Source organism: Chiloscyllium plagiosum, unplaced genomic scaffold (assembly GCF_037043375.1).
Source record: "Chiloscyllium plagiosum isolate Xiang-an unplaced genomic scaffold, Cpla_swu_hap1 HiC_scaffold_47, whole genome shotgun sequence".
Classification (NCBI taxonomy): Eukaryota; Metazoa; Chordata; class Chondrichthyes; order Orectolobiformes; family Hemiscylliidae; genus Chiloscyllium; species Chiloscyllium plagiosum.
This window is the reverse complement of record NW_028270185.1, coordinates 30,182,144-30,195,712: the sequence shown is the minus strand read 5'-3', so window position 1 is coordinate 30,195,712 and position 13,569 is coordinate 30,182,144. Positions and strand designations below refer to the sequence as shown.

General features: G+C 45.3%; 1 long non-coding RNA gene across 2 annotated transcripts in view; it reads left to right on the top strand.

Annotated features, from left to right (window-relative positions):
* LOC148136045 (uncharacterized) overlaps positions 1–13,569 on the top strand; it is a 421,214-nt gene that overhangs the window by 15,638 nt on the left and 392,007 nt on the right. Inside the window, exons 3-4 of one of the 2 annotated variants that reach the window (XR_015754774.1) lie at positions 7,092–7,380; positions 13,052–13,313. This is a non-coding gene — a long non-coding RNA (uncharacterized LOC148136045). Of the gene's footprint in view, positions 1–7,091; positions 7,381–13,051; positions 13,314–13,569 lie in introns of those variants that run through there. The other variant, XR_015754775.1, reaches the window with a different exon arrangement.

The following is a 13,569-nucleotide window of genomic DNA, read 5'->3' as shown; positions in this document are numbered from 1 at the left end:
GCTCTCCTACGTAGCAGCCATCACAATATAATTCAATTTTACATCCAATTTGAATGGAAGAAGATTGACTCTGAGATAAGTATTTCAAACTTAAACAAGGTCCACTCTGCGGGCTTGTAAACTAAGCCAGCTGAAGTGAATGGCATAACTGGCTCAGAGAGAGATCAGTAGAGACAGTGATGGCAGAGATTTAAGAGGATACCTCAGAATATTCAAATGAAGTATATTCTGACTGAAACAAGAGACTTTAAAGGGAGGACTCGCTTTCTGTGGTTGACTGAAAAATTGAAGAAACCGTCCAACTTGAGGATATTGCGAAGATGGGTGGCAGGTCAGATGATTGATTAGAAAATAAAGTATGGCAGAGAAAAAGGTTAATTAGAAGGAGGAAATTGGAACCCAACTCAAAATCTTAAAAACAACAAAGCAAGAGTTTCCATGGGTATTTAAAAACAAAACATGTATGCAATGTGAGTGTCACTCCTCTGGGGAGTGAGAATATGGGAGTTATTGGTAGATGATAGGAGGCAAAAAGTGCAGAGCTGGAAAAACACATCAGGTCAGACAGCATCCAAGGAGCAGGTGAATCGATGTTTCAGGCATAAATCCTTCATCCAAAGATGTTAAGGAAATGGCGAATTAAATGAATAAGTACTTTGCTTCTATCTTCACTATAGAAGATACAAAAAGCATTTCGGTAATAGTGGTAAGACACTGTTTTGCTGACATTGAAACTTCAGGCCAACTGTGTCTGCATGTTGACTCAGAACTGAGCACATGCACAGTTCCAGATTGTCTGCATCATCATCCCAATCTCCCTCACCCTCTCCCCTCCTCTCTGAGTCTGAACATCACCACCATTCTCCGCACCACCTCCACCAGCCCTAACCACCATCAGACTGCACATCAATCTCTCTCTTCTCCAGGTCACAATCTCTCTCTCACACTCAGACTTTCTCTCCCACCCTCACTCTATCCCTCCAAATCTCAACATCCAGTGAAACTGAGCAGACATGGAAAGAAGATGCATGATTGAAACACTTCAACCAATCGCATTCACCCATGCATGAGCAAGCATCTCCCTGGGGAATACTGCATTTACTCCTCAGTGTCAACCCAACTGTAAGTCAGGAAGTAGGAGGGAGGGATGAACACAATGTAATTACAGTCACTAAGGAGGCTGGACTCAGTCAAACTGATAATAGGTCTCATCACCTTCTGTCTTCATCCCAGAGTCTTAAAAGAGGTTGTTAATTCGGTTGTAGATGCATTAATGCAAATTCTTTGAATTTCCCAAGATTCATTAGACTTCACTCAGTCAGAGATCATTTAGTAAATTAGATTAGATTAGATTAGATTACATTACAGTGTGGAAACAGGCCCTTCGGCCCAACAAGTCCACACCGACCTGCCAAAGTGCAACCCACCCATACCCCTATATTTACCCATTACCTAACACTACGGGCAATTTGGCATGGCCAATTCACCTGATCTGCACATCTTTGGATTGTGGGAGGAAACCGGAGCACCCGGAGGAAACCCACGCAGAATGTGCAAACTCCACACAGTCAGTCGCCTGAGGCGGGAATTGAACCTGGGTCTCAGGCGCTGTGAGGCAGCAGTGCTAACCACTGTGCCACTGTGCCGCCCACCCTGTCTGTCAATGTTTTGCCCCATCCCTTGTCAGTGACCATCACCTCCCTGCCTCTAAACCTCTTCTGGCCCCAAGGCCTATCTGGAATGACTTGATGGCACTAACTGCTGTTTGTAGACTCTTGCTGACACTAACCTCGAGGATGCATAAGGTTCACTTGGTACAAGGTTCATTAATTGAAACCTGCTGTTTTTCTATTACTACGGTATAATAATGTCTATTTAACCCTGACCGTATAATTCATTTCAACAGTCCCTTATTTTGAAAGAGGATGTAAATGCATTAAAGACAGTTCAGAGGAGGTTTACTCAATGAATACTTTGAATGAGTGGCTTATGCAATCGGGTTAGGTGCTCAGACTGAGTTTGTTTCTGCTGGAGTTTAGACGAGTTAAGAGTGATCTGATCAAACTGTATAAAGGCTCTTAATGATCTTGGAATGGATGTTTCTTCTTGTGGGTGAGTTCAGAATTAGGGACCATGTTTATAAAATTAGTGAGGGGTCATACGTTTTGGACGGAGATGAAGAGAATTCTTTTTTCGGGTGTGTAACTTTGGAATTGTCTGTCCTAGAAAGTGGGAGAGGTGAGGACAGTGGATATTTTAAAGTCACAGGTAGATTTATTTCCTTGCAAGACAAGAATCTAAGGTTACACTGGGTAGATGGGAACGCAAAACATAGACTTATCAGCCATAAACTTATGAAAGAGTGGCATAGGTTCAAGCGAGCAAATGAATTTGTTAAATGCACTCATGAAAGTTTCCTCAAGCAGGATATAGAGGATCCTACTCAGGAAGGGACGAAACTCGACCTACTCTTGGGAAATAGGGCAGGACAGGTGATGGAGGTGATAGTGGGGGAGCACTTTGGGACCAGTCCTATTCATTTTAAAGTAGTTATGGAGAGGAACTGGTCCACAGGTTCAAGTTCTAAATTGGAGAAAGGTGAATTTTGATGGAATTAGACAGGAGCTTGCAGGGGTTGATTGGAGTAGTTTGTTTGCAGGTAAAGGGACCTCCAGCAAGTGGGAGGCCTTTAAAAGTGAGCTCGCTGGAGTTCAAGGTCTATATGTTCCTATGAAGGTGAAAGGCAAGGTTGACAGGCATAGGGAACCCTGAATGACAAGAGATATTGAGGCTTTGACCAGAAAACGAATGAGGTATGGCTGAGGTACTGGCAGCTGGGACCAAGGGAATCCCTGGATGTATACAGGGGATAAGGGTTTTACTGAAGAAGAAATCAGGAAAGCAAAAAGGGGGCATGGGATGGCCTTGGCTGAGAAGGTTAGGATGCATCCAAAGAGGTTCTTTAAGTAAAAAGGAGTAAGAATAACTAGCGAAAGAATAGTTATTTCTTATTTTCTAAAGGCAAGTGTCAGTCATTGTGTTCCAGAGGCAATTCAATTGGGCAAATTGATAGGCTTGAAGCAACACGCACTTTATTCTTACACTGCAGTTAAAATAGTGATTTTAAAATAGCGACAATTCCAAGATAGAGGTGAAACAGGACACCTGAGATCGAGCTTGTCCACTCCGCCCATTTAGAGTCATCGGGTCATTGGGTCATAGAGATGTACAGCACAGAAACAGACCCTTCGGTCCAACTCATCCAGATATCGCAACCCAATCTAGCCCCATCTGCCAGCACCCGGCCCTCCAAATCTTTCCTATTCATATACCCATTCAGATGCCTTTTCAATGTTGCAATTGTATCAGCCTCCACCACACCCTGTGGCAGCTTATTCCATACATGTACCACCCACTGTGTGAAAAAGTTGCCCCTTACGTCTCTTTTATATCTTTCCCCTCTTACCCTAAACCTATGGCATCTAATTCTGGACTCCCCCACCCCATTTGTCTATTTATCCTATCCATGCCCCTCATGACTCTATAAACCTCTATACAGTCATCCCACAGCCTCCGACGCTCCAGGGAAAACAGCCCCAGCTTGTTCAACCTCTCCCTACAGCTCAAATCCTCCAATCTTGGCAACATTCTTGTGAATCTTTTCTGAACCCTTTCAAGTCTCACAACATCCTTTTAAAAGGAAGGAGAGCAGAATTGCACACAATATTCCAAAAGTGGCCTAACCAATGTCCTCAATACTGTGACGAATAAAGGAACGCATACCAAACGCCTTCTTCACTATCATATCCTACCTGCAACTCTACGTTCAAGGTGCAAGGACCTGCACTCCAAGGTCTCTTTGTTCAGCAACACTCCCTAGGACCTTACCATTAAGTGTATAATTCCTGCTAATATTTGGTTTCCCAAAATGGCTCCTACCATCACTACTTTACAGTTGATAAACTTTTGCACAAACTCCCTGAAAATTTATTTTTACGTAGCTTTCCCATGAGTTCTTGGCCTATAGAATACAGGCCTAATGCACTTTATGGTCTCTTCAGAATGTCAACCCCTGTGTGGCAAATTCCCAACTGCAGCATTGCCTCTAATGTGCCCTTGCAGATTAGAGGGATAATTAGTGGGATTAGTTCAGCCTTGTTGAAAAGAAGAGAATTACTTGAATATCGAAGTAGTACATACTATTCAAGCTGAATGAAGGAGGAACAGAATATTGGTTTGCTTCAGCATTGTCTCATATGCTGCAGATGGGAGCTCTGTGAGTCCTCCTTCATTTGAAAAGGGGATTTTCAGACTAAATGAGAGAGAATAATTGTATTAGATGAAATCAATCAAGTCCCGTTCACCAGCACCTGGCCCACACCCCTCCAAACCTCTCCCACTTAAATACCCATCCAGATGCCCCTGAAATGTTACAATTGTACCAGCCTCCACCACCTCCCCCAGCAGCCCAGTCCACACACACATACCTTTCCTTTTCATTTTTCTCTTTTCCTTCTTCGCTTTTCCATTTTTGATCTTTCTCCTCTCTTCTTTCTTCTCCTGGCCATGGGACTCCTGGCCTCAGACTGTCCACAAACCCAGCCTGACAGTCTCTCGGCCCAGCTGAGCAATCTCTCAGTGGCCCAAGGTGCCACTCTCTCAATGGCTGAGCATGTGCTGTCTCTTGGCTAGGTGTGTTGATCTCACTGCCTGACGTGGTGATCTCTCGGCCGGCCGTGGTGATCTCTCGGCCGGGTGTGGGGATCTCGCAGCCCGCCATGGTAATCTCTCAGCCCAGTTTGGTGATCTCTCAGTCCGGCATGGTCAACTCTCAGCTGGGGGGATGATGATCTCTCAGCCTGGCATGGTGATCTCCCAGCCTGGCATGGTGATCTCTCGGCCTGGTGTGGCAAACTCTCAACCCAGCGTGATGATCTCTCAGCCCGGCTTGGGGATCTCTCAGCCCGCTGTAGTGATCTCTCGGCCCAGTGTGATGATCTCTCAGCCCGGTGCGGTGATCTCTCAGCCCGGTGTGGTGATCTCTCGGCCCGGTGCGGTGATCTCTCAGCCCGGTGTGGTGATCTCTCAGCCCGGTGCGGTGATCTCTCAGACCGGTGTGGTGATCTCTCGGCCCGGTGTGGTGATCTCTCGGCCCGGTGCGGTGATCTCTCAGCCCGGTGTGGTGATCTCTCAGCCCGGTGCGGTGATCTCTCAGCCCGGTGTGGTGATCTCTCGGCCCGGTGCGGTGATCTCTCAGCCCGGTGCGGTGATCTCTCGGCCCGGTGCGGTGATCTCTCAGCCCGGTGTGGGGATCTCTCAGCTCGGTGTGGTGATCTCTCAGCTCAGCATGATGATCTCTCAGCCCGGTGTGGTGATCTCCCAGCCCGGTGTGGTGATCTCTCAGTTCGGTATGGTGATCTCTCGGCTCAGCATGATGATCTCTCAGCCTGGTGTGGTGATCTCTCAGTTCGGTATGGTGATCTCTCAGTTCGGTATGGTGATCTCTCAGTTCGGTATGGTGATCTCTCGGCTCAGCGTGATGATCTCTCGGCCCAGTGTGATGATCTCCCAGCCTGGTGTGGTGATCTCTCAGTTCGGTATGGTGATCTCTCGGCTCAGCGTGATGATCTCCCAGCCCGGTGTGGTGATCTCTCAGTTCGGTATGGTGATCTCTCGGCTCAGCATGATGATCTCTCGGCCCAGTGTGATGATCTCCCAGCCTGGTGTGGTGATCTCTTGGCCCAGCCTGATGATCTCTCAGCCCAGTCTGATGATCTCTCGGCCTGGTGTCGTGATCTCTCGGCCCAGCATACGCAGTCTCTTGGCCAGCTGTCGCCTTAGCACGGACCTCTGATCTCAAGGTGATTCTTTGAAGTGCGGTCCAAATGAGATTAAGCACTTAAGAAAGACTGTAATGTTTGAACCTGCGTCTTTATTCCTTTATTTTCCACTTAAAAGTAAGAATGTCTGCAACGTAACTTTTAAACTTACATCGTGTGTTTTATGTTATAGTATATTTACGTTAAAAATAAAAATTGTTGAATTTTTAACATTGTTCTTTCTTCATACTTGTGGGCGGCACAGTGGCACAGTGGTTAGCACTGCTGCCTCACAGCGCCAGAGACTCGGGTTCAATTCCCTCCTCAGGCGACTCTCTGTGTGGAGCTTGCGCATTCTCCCCGTGTCTGCGTGGGCTTCCTCCGGGTCGTCCGGTTTCCTCCCACAATCCAAAAATGTGCAGGTTAGGTGAATTGGCCATGCTAAATTGCCCGTAGTGTTAGGTGAAGGGGTAAATGTAGGAGTATGGGTCTGGGTCATATACGCTTCGGCGGGTCGTTGTGGACTTGTTGGGCCGAAGGGCCTGTTTCCACACGGTAAGTAATCTAATCTAATCTAATACCTTCTTCTTAAGATTCTGTGCCAAAGTATTTGTCCCTAAGATGGTGCATTATACACTTCTCACTGTATTCCTGTACCTTTGTACTGAGTACATGTGACAATAAAATCAAAATCAAATTACAGACAAAAAAAAGAAGAGTTGGAATAACTATTGGAAAATTAGCAGGATAATGGGTTATTTATCTCATAAACAGCAACTGCTCCAATAGAGTAACACATCCTTGGCGCAGGCAAATTCAGTAAAATAGATTGTCTCACATGCAATTCTGGACAAGGACTGTAATAGAGTTGTTCAAGATTACATTTACTTTCAGTGTTCTGGAAACAGTTCAATATTTATTTATCCCTTTAAATCTTTCCTATTCATGTCCCTGTCCAAATGTCTTCGAAATGTTGTAATTGTACCTGCCTGGACCACTTTCTCTGGCAGCTCATTCCATACACACACCCCCCCTGCATGAAAATGTTACCCCTCAGGGAGGGAGTAGTGTAATAAAGGAGGGAGTCTTGTTACAACTGCACGGTCACTGTGTAGACCACATATTGCGCTCAGGTTTGGTTTCCTTTATGAAAATGATATACTTACATTGGAAGCAGTTCAGAGAAGTCTCAGTTCCTGGGAGGAAGGAATCCTTGTTTCAAAACTCCAATTAAGCTGGATTAGAAACAGTAACTCTCTTATCCCTCCACAGATGCTGCCAGACCTGCTGCGGTTCTCCAGTGATTTCTTTTTGGTGTGCTCCAAGAGGTTTATATCTAGAATAATCAATACCCCGGAGTGAGTTACAGACTGGAATCTAATCAAGGGATTCGAAGTAGTGATCTGACTGGAAAGACACTGGAATTCTGAAAATGTGATTGCACTGAAATTTTTGTCTCAATAGTATCCAGCTGAGGTGTCTTTTTAAAAGTAAAACTCAATATTCAAACTTCCATGTGCACTAGTCTGGGAAAGCCACATCTGGGACTGTATCCTCCAAGGTGAGTCTGTATCTCAGCGACCTAGAGTTGTTTCATAGCATCCCTGTTGCAGTGTTTTAAATGCAGGAAGAGCTCACTGAACAGAGAAGAACAAAGAACAATGCAGCACAGGAACAGGCCCTTCGGCCCTCCAAGCCTGCGCTGCCTGCGCTTACCCTGTTACGGTGGCCCAGTGGTTAGCACTGCTGCCTCACAGCGCCAGAGACCCGGGTTCAATTCCCGCCTCAGGCGACTGACTGTGTGGAGTTTGCACGTTCTCCCTGTGTCGGCTTGGGTTTCCTCCGGGTGCTCCAGTTTCCTCCCACAGTCAAAAAGATGTGCAGGTCAGGTAAATTGGCCATGCTAAATTGCCCGTAGTGTTAGGTAAGGGGTAAATGCAGGGGTATGGGTGGGTTGCGCTTCGGCGGGGCGGTGTGGACTTGTTGAGCCGAAGGGCCTGTTTCCACACTGTAAGTAATCTAATCTAATCTAATCTAATCTAACCCTTCCATACTAAAACTGTCTTCATTTCCAGGATCCGTATCCCTCTATTCCCTTCCTATTTGAGTATTTGTCCAGGTATTCCCTTGAATGCTGCTAATGTGTCTGCTTCTATCACTTCCTCTGGCAGTACATTCCAGGCACTCACCACCCTTTGTGTGAAAAACGGGCCTTGCACATCTCTTTTAAACTTCCCTCCTTGTGATTTGAACCTGTGCCCCTTGTAATTGACGCCCCAACCTGTGAAAAAGCCTCATATTTCCACTTCATCCAATGCCATTCACAATCTTATAAACTTCTACATTCCAATGTAAACAAATCCAGTCTATCCAAACTTTCTTCATAGCTAAAACCACTCATGCTAAGGCAACACCCTAGCAAACCTTTTCTGTATCCTGTCTAAAGCATCAGCGTCCTTCTAGTAGTGTGGTGACCAGAACTAGACACAATATTCCAAGTGCAGCCAAACTAAAGTTCTACAAAGCTGAAGCATAACTTTCCTATCATAGAAACCATAGAATCCTTACAGTGTGGAAACAGGCCATTTGGCCCAACAAGTCCACACCGACCCTCTGAAGATATCCCACGCAGATCCATTCCCCTCCCCTATTATTCCACATTTCCCCTGAATAATGCGCCTACCTTACACATCCCTGAACGCTATGGGCAATCTAGCTTGGCCAATTCACCTAACCCACACATCTTTGGACTACTGTTATACTCAATGCCCATTCCAATGAAGGCAAGCATGCCATAGGCCTTTTTACTCCCTTTTCCACCAGCAAGAAAGGAAGCACATGTCAGGTATAGACAGGATAGATCGAGTGAATCCTTAGAAGAGTATACGTAAGAGAGAAATCAGGAGGGCAAAAAGGGGACATGAGATAGCTTTAGCAAATAGAGTTAAGGAGAATCCAAAGGACAAATAAATTAAGGACAAAAGGGTAACTGGGGAGAGAATAGGGCCCCTCAAAGATCAGCAAGGTGGCCTTTGTGTGGAGCTGCAGGAGATGGGGGCAGATATTAAACGAGTATTTTGCATCGGTATTTACTATGAAAAAGGACATGGAAGATATAGAATGTAGGGAAATAAATGGTGACATCTTGAAAAATTACAGAGGAGGAAGTGCTGGATGTCTTGAAATGCATAAAAGTGGATAAATCCCCGGGACCTGATCAGGTGTACCCGGGAAATCTGTAGGAAGTGATTGCTGGACCTCCTACTGAGATATTTGTATCAGCGATAGTCACAGGTGAGGTGCTGGAAGACTGGAGGTTGGCTAACATGGTGCCACTGTTTAAGAAGGGTAGTAAGGACAAGCCAGGGAACTATAGACCAGTGAGCCTGATGTCGGTGGTGGGCATGTTGTTGGAGGGAATTCTGAGGGACAGGATGTACATGTGTTTGCAAAGGCAAGGACTGATTAAGGATAGTCAATATGGCTTTATGCGTGGGAAATCATGTCTTACAAACTTGATTGACATTTTTGAAGAAGTAACAGAGGATTGATGAGGGCAGAGCGGTAGATGTGATCTATATGTACTTCAGTAAGCTTTCGACAGAGCAAGGTTAGATCACATGGAATGCAGGGAGAACTAGCTATTTGGATATAGAACTGGCTCAAAGGTAGAAGACAGGATGGTGGAGGAGGGTTGTTTTTCAGACTGGAGGCCCGTGACCAGTGGAGTGACACAAGGATCGGTGCTGGGTCCACTACTTTTCAACATTTATATAAATGATTTGGATGTGAGCATGTTAGTAAATTTGCTGAAGACATCAAAATTGGAGGTGTAGTGGACAGTGAAGATTACAATGGGATCTTGATCAGATAGGCTAATGGCCCAAGGAGTCGCAGATGGAGTTTATTTTAGATAAATGTGAGGTGCTGCATTTTGGGAAAACAAATCTTAGCAGGATAGACACATTCATGGTAAGGTCCTAGGGAGTGTTGCTGAACAAAGCGACCTTGGAGTGCAGGTTCATAGTTCTATGAAATCGTAGTGTCAAGTAGATAGGTTAGTGAAGAAGGCATTTGTTATGCTTTCCTTTATTGGTCAGAGTATTGAGTATAGGAGTTGGGAGGTCATGTTGTGGCAGTACAGGACATTGGTTAAGGCACTGCTGGAATATTGTGTGCAATTCCAGTCTCCTTTCTATTGGAAAGATATTGTGAAACTTGAAAGGGTTTAGTAAAGATTTGAAGGGATGTTGCCAGGGTTGGAGAATTTGAGTTATAGGGAGAGGTTGAATAGGCTGTGACTTCTTTCCCTGGAGCGTCGAAGGCTGAGGGGTGGAGGTTTATAAAATCATGAGATAAATAAACAAAGTCTTTTCCCTGGGGTGTGGGAGTACAGAACCAGAGGACATAGGTTTCGGGTGAGAGGGGAAAGATATAAAAGAGACCTAGGGGGCAACTTTTTCATTCAGAGGGTTTTACGTAAATGGAATGAGCTGCCAGAGGAAGTGGTGGTGGCTAGTACAATTGCAACATTGAAAAGGCATTTGGATGGGTATGTGAATGGGAAGGGTTTGGAGGGATATGTGCCAGGTGCTGGCAGGTGGGACGAGATTGTTTTGGGATGGCATGGACGAGTTGGATGGAAGGGTCTGTTTCCATGCTGCATATCTCTATGACTCTATGACACTGTGACACTGCCACCTTTAGTGATCTGTGGATGTGTACACCCAGATCCCTCTGCATGTTAATGCTCCGAAGGGTTCTGCCATTCACTATATAATTGCCAGCTGTAGTTGACCTTTCAAAATGCAACACCTCACATTTGTTGAGGTTAAACTCCATCTGCCATTTTTCTGCCCATGCCTCCAACTGATCTATGTTCTGTTGTATCCTCTGACAATCGTCCTCATTATCCGCAAGTCCACCAATCTTTGTATCGTCCCAATCTTTGTATCTTCCACAAACGTACTAATTAGACTCATCACATTTTCCTCCAAATTATTTTTAAAGGCCATGAACAGTAGAGGTTCCAGCTCTGATCCCTGTGAACACCACGAGTCATAGCCCTCCATTCTGAAAAGCATTCTCCACCACTCCCCTCTGTCTCCTATGATTGAGTCAGTTCTAAATAGGAAAATCCATCTTGCCAGCTCACCCCCGATACCATGTGACTTCACCTTTTGTACCAGTCTGCCATGAGGGACCTTGTCAAAGGTTTTACTGAAGTCCATGTAGACAACATCGACTGGTTTTCCCTCATCAATCATCTTCATCATCTCCTCAAAAAACGTGGTCAAATTAGGAAGGCACGACCTCTCCCTCACAAAACCATGCTGTCTGTCACTAATAAATCCATTTTCTTCGAAATGCATATAGATCTTGTCCGTGTGAATATTTTCCAATCATTTCCCTACACTGACATAAGGCTCACAGCTCTGTAACTCCCGGGATTATCCCTGCTACTCTTCTTAAACAATGGGACAACATCAGCTATTCTCCAGGCCTCTGGGACCTCGCCTGTGGCCAGAGAGAATACAAAGATGTCTGTCAATGCTGCAGCAATTTGTTCTCTTGTCTACCTCAATATTCTGGGATCGATCCCATCAGGACCCAGGGACTTATTTACCTTAATACTTATGTAGACACACAGAATGTTTCTGTGTCCATGTTTAACCTGATGTCATGAGGCTTCATGGGGTCTGGCATCAATGCTGAGCACTTCCAGAGCACAGCCCTCTTGACTGTATCCCACGGAGCTGTTCCGTCTGCTGGCTCTGTCCTGCCAGTGGGACAGGACCTGCCCTGAGATGGTCATTGTATTGTCTGGGACATTGTCTGTAAAGTGGGATTCTGTGAGTGTGACTATGTTCGATTGTTGCTCGATTAGTTTGTGAGGAATATACTGCAGGTCAGTTTTAAGTGTTATACAAGAAAGAGTTAACACCTCTTGATTTCTTCAAATTTTAAAATCAAGCGGAACTAAATTTAGTTCTCGTTTGCTTCAATAATCAGAGTACACACCCGATTATTTCTCAATTCAGTAACTAAAGTAACCAGCTGAGTCACCTTCCCAACACACTGCCCGACCAAATACATTGAAAACGGCTTCGGGAAAGGCCTGAATTCAAATATAGTGCTGCTGCACCTCACTGTCCCTCCAATAAAGAGTGATTCAATGATGGGCTCTGAAATCTGTCCAGAGAGCTTCCAAACTGGATCCAGGCAGTTATTCAAATATCCCCTCACTACAGACAATTCAGAACTATCTCAGAGAGGGTGCAGAATATTCCCAAAGGGGAGAGGGACCAACAGGATGTTGCTGTACACATTGGAACCCATGATACAGGATCGGAAAAGGACGAGGTTCTGAGGAGAAAAAGTAGGAATTTAGGCAGGAACTTAAAAAGTCGATCCCGGAGGGTAGTTGTAGGAGGGGGATGAGGGTGTGAGTCCTTTTAGGGTAGACAGTACGGGAAAGAATATCAGGCTTATATGATTTAACCAAATCAGAAATTATAGATGTACTTAATAAAAGCAGAGGGCTGAGTAAACGGATTCCCGCGGCTGGGTTTTGAGATTTCACTCCCTATTGCCGGTCTCCTCCCTCATTCATTCCATTTCACGGAAGCGCTATTTGACAGTAACTTTCTTAAAGGGGACAGGGACCCCATTCAATCTGTATCTAACAGGTCCGTGCTGATGGAGACAACTTGTTTGATGTTCTGCAAGCTGTTCAAGTCCCGGTAGATGGTTCTGAGGGGGATTAGTATTCTCATCTTTTCATAGTTTCAGGTGAGATAGTGCGCTGGGGAGTGGGGAGACCACAGTTTGATGAATGACTGAATGAAATGCGGAAGGAGTAAATACCGAGCGATTGTGAGTGGGTTGGCAAATAAAGGGCCTTAATATAAAAATAAAGAAACATATAGTACAATATCTCACACAACCATAGAATAAGATGTTTGAAGGTGATTGACTCTCTGCATCAGTAAAGACACGCCAGCTCGCCCACGGAGACATTGGGAATGATTAACTGATATGGGTGAGCAGGGCAGAACCTCAGCAGGTCACAGGATATTCAGGGACAAAGGTTACAAGATAAACAAGTGACCACATCAGCGAACAGGCACCGTGTGTTTGAATCTGACCGGTAGATATGTAATAGACAGTGACCTGATGTCATCAAAATGCCGAGTTAATTGGATTGTAAATTTGATGTAGTTAATTTACAGACCTGATGGAATTAACTTCCTCATCAACTGATTTACAGACCTGATGTAATCATCGCCCAGTTGGTTGACTTGTGGACTTGATATAATCAACTGCACACGAACAGTTAGTTTGTAGACTGCCATAACTTTGATGTCAGAAAGTGTAAGAATGGTATTGTGCGGGTGTTTGACAGAGAGAGCTGGATTGTCCTGTGTGATGGTCTGGAGTTCCTCTCCTGGCTGTAATCGATTCCCGCTGGAATAAACTGCTGTTCCTGCTGAATTGCCCAGGCCTTCAGAGTCTGCTTGCCTCAGAGACAGCGGTCACTCCTACAGCAGTAATATCTGGATTACTCCCAGTGCCGTGTCCCAGTGGGAGTAGGAACAGGAGGGTAGAGCAGATGAATGTGTGGCTGAGGAGCTGGTGGAGGGGAAAAGGATTCACATTTTTGAATCATTGGAATCTCTTCTGGGGTAGAAGAGACCTGTATAAGAAGGGACAGATACACCTGAATTGCAAGGGGACTGATAAACTGATG